Below are 5,622 nucleotides of genomic sequence, written 5' to 3'. Positions count from 1 at the left end.
TTATTATTATTTATTTTATTTTATTTTAACCTTCTAGATTTTAGCACTGGCTTCAATGGAACACTATCATTCAAACCCGAACCTCTCTGTGCTCCTAAACGCAAAACCCATAACCCATTTTCATAGAAGTAAAATAGATTTTGCGTTTAGGAGCACACAGAGGTTTGGGTTTGAATGATAGTGTTCCATTGAAGCCAGTGCCAAAATCTAGAAGGTTAAAATAAATAAATAAAATAAAATAAATGACTATATGGGTTCTATCAGTGCACCAGTTAGCGACCCATCTAACGATATAAGGGTTGATACCTAGCTGGGTGAGTTTATCAATGATGCCTGAGTGGGGGAGTGTCAAATGCTTTAGCTAGGTCTAGGTTGGCTGTATGCACAGATTTACCATCGTCCCGGGCCTTGGTGAAGTCTATCAGGTTTAACAGGCATGATCTTCCTTTGACAATTCCAAGCTGAGTAGGGTCAAGTGTTTGGAGATCACCTATATATTTGTTGATAAGGTTCATGATGATTCGCTCCATGGCTTAGCAGATAAGACTAATAGGTCTGTAGTTCTCAGGGTCAGTGGAAGCATCTCCTTTGTGCAAGGGAATAACAGCAGACATTTTCCATTCAGCTGAGACAAAGACTATGCTTAGACTATGTTTGAAAAGAGCACCCGATGGTGTTGCTAATTCTTGTTGGAGCCCATGTAATACACAGCCTGGGACATTATCAGGTCCCATAGACGCTGTGTTTTTGGCCTTAGAGATGGGGTTTACTACCTACTCTTTAGAGATACAAGGTAGGAGACAGGTGGTGGTGGTGTCATGGGCTGTGTGTGGCGGGGACAGGGGAGTGAAGTTTTCTCAGAACCTGTTGGGTAACAGGTTAGCTATGTCCACAAGCTCAGTATATGTGATATATTTAACTACCAGTTTGACACAGATCTGTGCCTTTCCTTTTAGGTTGCAGATGTAACTAAAGAATGCCTGATGGTTGTCCTTAGTTGAGGAAGCTAATTTGGATTTGTAGTTTCCTTTGGAGGACTTTACAAGAAGTCTTATTTCTTATTTAAGCTGAGGAGGGAGTGTTTCCAGTTTAGGGCTTGCTCCCGCTTACATTTAGACAGTAATTTCTTCCTCTTATTATAAAGCCTGTTAATGGCAGTTGTCCACCAGGCAGGTTTGCTCTTCCTTGAGGATCTTGTTTTGGTCCTGTCAGGTACAGTCGAGTCAGTGCAGTTATACAGGTGTTTGTGGAGCTCGGCATAGTTGTCAGTCCCATCTGAGGGAGGAGGTGCAGTGAAGCTATTTATACCATCCCATAAGAGATTATAGTCTGCTTTGGAGTAATTTTTTAGTTTACTTGCTTGGGGGGGGGGGGTCAGGTGTGATAGTTTCTTTGAATTAGACCTCACAGTGGAGGTGCTACAGTGGTCCCCCATATTGGTAATTACCCGGATCTGGAATGTTGGCACCCCTTGTGGGGGGTGTCATCTAGCAGGTCCTGGGCTTTGGAGTTAATGATGTCAAGGAACATTTAGGCAAGTGAGTTTGAATACAAGTAATTTACCGAGTCAGTGGATATAATCAACAGACCTCAGTGCTTTGGAAGCGATGGTCTTCATCTGTCACCCCAGGGATTTTGGCTAGTGGCTAAGGCTCTTGCCACTCCTGTAGTGCCTTTTTAGGCAGTGTCTCAAGGACAAAATCCTGACATAAAAACTCCATCTAAAAATAACCTCAAGGTAATGCTTTCTCAACTAAAGACCACCATAAGGCATTCTTTAGTTACATCTGAAACCTAAAAGGAAAGGACCAGATTTGTGCCGAACTTGTAAATGTCCTTCTATTCTCATGTTGTAGTATTCATTACAGTAGGGAAGTTGCTGCCTGTAGCACCGACATCCGGCCAGTATACCAAAGTCTTTGGTGCAGAAGGGTACCTGTGATGACCTCTGTCAGAGCCATAAACGGATGTAAGGTGTAATAGTGACATCAGCACGTACCCTCTTCAGAATTTCTCTGCCGCAGTGAATGTCAGTCTCCAATTTGGCAGTTTGGGAACCAGATAGTTAGATGTTCTGTGTGTTTCACTGTTGCAGTCATCACATTTGGGTTATCCTGCCAGGGTAGCCCTCAGTCAGCCCGAATACCAGAGGCTTAGTATTTCTACATCGGTTGCCATCGCTCCAGGACTGACGTCAGGTCATCAGTAGTATAAAATAAGGCAGCCGATGCCATTACATTAGTCTTTCTTGCCAAGGAGCCTGAAGCAGAAGCAGTTCACACGAGTACCGGTCAGCCGCTACCTGAGTTTTCATGTACAGAATTGAAGTTGAAGTCTTCCAAAGCTAAGTACCCCATTGGGGATCCTTTTTTCTTGCTCTAACCGATGTCAGAAAAAGTTAACAATTGTCTCGCCTGGGGAAAGCAAATACCACACCGAGACTTTCATTCTTACTGCATCACTTGCTTAGGCCCAGACTACAACGTCCCCTGGTGTCGTTTTTCTGCTTTGTTCAACACCAGAACTATATGTCTTCTGGCCCTTATTGTAGCTGGATATTTTCACTCTCAGTCCTTGAATTCCGATATGGCTTGGGTAAGCCATCCGACAGCAGATCTTCCGAAAAAATGTAAGGATAAAGACAGACCGCTCAAGTCCAAACCTACCGACGACACTTCTGTTAAGCTAGTTGTCAGTTCTCCGGTCCTCAGTGAGGTGCTTTCACAGCCCCTGATGCCCGCTTCTGTGAATTCGCAGGCCACTACCGAGACTCTTTCAGAGTCTGGTATGCCGCGAGACTCTTCATAAACTAAGGATCTTGCAGATGTCTCTACTTTGGATGGGTCCAGAGCTGCTGAGCAGGCACTGGCTTCCGAGGAAGTACTTCGCACTATCGATTCTCAACACAGACTGACGACTTCTTTCGCGTCTACTGTTCTTTCGAAAACTATCGATTTTCTAAGGCCCAGGGTACGAACCACACTCAAGAAACCAATGACCCAATCTCAGGCACCTATGCCTTCCAAAAGAAAGAGATTTGTCCCCAGTAGTTTATCTGAACAGGAGTCCAATGACTCTGAGGAATCTGAATATGAAGACATATGCGGTTCCCTATTAGAATAAAATGTGGAAGCCCAGTCTTCTTCAGAACCTAGGTTCCCTATTAGAAGACCGAAGATGCATTCTTTTGAATGCGTCTTGGTCGAACTCAAAAGCCTGAAATGGCAAAATATCGAAGTGGCTTTTGAGCAAATTCTTTCCCTGGGAAAGAATTTGCTTGGCCGCTTCGTTACTTTGCCATTTTCGGCACTGTAGTGCGGTCACGAAATTGGTATATTTAAGTAGGGTGGGTGTGGGGGGTGCAGCACCCCCATATCGGGGGTGGGGGGCAAAGACCCCCACTTTAATGTAATGTGTAAAGTGTTTCTTTTTTGGAACAGCGATTTTTTACTTTAGGGAAAAAAATTGCTGTTCTCACAGTTTGAAATTGTAAGCTTTCGCTTACATAGGGTCGATTAATCACCATTCGCTTTTCTACGCGTTCGGTGATCTAATATATACCCAAGACATGCAACCCCTCTCTGCTTATGAGGATTCTAATGCAGAGTAATCCATTCCTTTAGCCTCTCCACCCGAGCATGTTTCCTTTGGGGAAACCCTACATACTTTAAGGGAGCATTTCCAATGGGAATGTCAGGATTACCCTCAGTCTAAAAAGAGACTCTGGGAATTCTTAGATCTTTCACAGCACAGACCTCTGGCCATTCCTCCTGTCCTGGATGTTGTGGATGATGTTTTCATGGAATCTAGTTTGACTCCTAACATCCTCCCTCCTGCTCCCAGGAAACCTGACAGGTATTACAGAGTCCCTGACTCTCATACATTTCTTTTCAAAAATCCTACTGCTGACCCTGGGGTTGTTTCTCAAGGGCCTAAAGGAAGTAAAGCAACTTCTGCTAAGAATCCCACTCCCTCAGATAGGGATTCCCGAGCATTAGACAGATGGGGTAAAAAAGTATACACCTCTGCTACTCTTGCTATTAGAGCACTAAATTGTCAGTTCCATATGCTAAAATTACAGCAACATAACATGGAACCCCTCAAACAATAAATATGTTTTCCTGCTTGTGCAGAAAATAAAGAGTTACAAGAGTTAATGCATTCTGCAAGTCAAGTCACTAAGCACACCTTACAATGTGGTTTTGATGCCCTAGAAGCATCTTGCTGGGCAGCAGTCACTGGTTTTGTCCTTAGAAGGCATGCTTGGCTTAAGGAACCGCCCTTGCCAGACCATGTCAAATCCAAATTATTGTCCGCACCCTTGCACAAAGACAACTTATTTGGCACCAAGGCAGAGGAGGTCTTAAAAAAGATGGAAGAAAAAGCTAAATCTATGCAGACAGTTAAGGACTTCCTGCAGGTCCAGCCACCCAGTTTCAGTAGGCATTGCCCCTCCAAGCACTAGTCCTTTCCTACCCCCTCCAGGTCAGCTCAGCCCAGACCCCGGAGAAGCAGGTCCCCCAGACAGCAGCCCCAGGGAATGCAGTGATCTAAGCAATGGAGTTCCTCCTCTTCAAAAACCAGGGAGTGCTAGACCACCCCCTCATGGTAAGAACTCACAATGACTCTCCACTTCCACCCCCTCCCTCTGCCCACTTGCAGTTGCCCCCAGGAGGAAAACTCTCCTTCCTTGCAAGCACCTGGGCCACCATTACCAATGACCACTGGGTCCTCAACATAGTGTGCCAAGGATACAGATTTTATTTCCACACACTACCAACCCCAAAAGGGTTCCCAGATCTTCCCCCAAACCAGTGAGCAGAGGCTAAAAAGCAAGTCCTTTCCCTGCTCTCTATGAGGGCAATAGAGCACGTTCCTGCAGAACAGATAGGCCAAGGTTTCTACTCCAGACTCTTCCTGGTACCCAGAAAAGAGGGCCCCCGGCGCCCCATCCTCGATCTATCCATTCTAAACACCTTTCTGGTGATACCAAAATTCAAAATGCTCACCCTCCAGCAACTACTACCTATGATCTCCAATGATGCCTGGTTAGCCACCCTAGACCTAAAAGAAGCCTACCTACACATCCCAATCAGGGAATCATGCAGGAAATATCTACGTTTTAGGGCAGGATCACTGCACTTTCAGTTCTCTGCGCTTCCTTTTGGCTTATCCACTGCTCCCAGAGTTTTCACAAAATGTCTGGCTCCCATCATTGTTTTTTGCAGGCAAAGAAATATTCAAATTTACCCATACTTAGACGACTGCCTAATTCAGACAGACAGGAAAAGCTGCTGAAGCATCTGGCCTTTATAAAGGACCTACTGACCTCCCTAGGGTATACTATTAATGAAAAGAAATCCAAATTAGTACCCACCCAAAAAAATTATATTCCTGGGAGCAAGCCTGGATACAGCATCCCAGATGGCATTCCTTACACCAGAAAAGCAAACCTACCTGACAGCCTATTTCTCTCAACTTGCCACCAGACCCCAGTTATCCGCAAGGAAAATCCTGCAAGCTGGTTCATGGCTTCTTGCTTTCTACTCATTCCATATGCCAGACTGCATATGAGGAAACTACAGTGCTATCTAAAAAAGCCTTTGGTGTCAACACTCTCAA

The sequence above is a fragment of the Protopterus annectens genome, chromosome 14.part0 (assembly GCF_019279795.1).
Source record: "Protopterus annectens isolate FY-2018-M chromosome 14.part0, PAN1.0, whole genome shotgun sequence".
NCBI classification, from domain to species: domain Eukaryota; kingdom Metazoa; phylum Chordata; order Ceratodontiformes; family Protopteridae; genus Protopterus; species Protopterus annectens.
Note: the sequence above shows the minus strand (reverse complement) of the source record.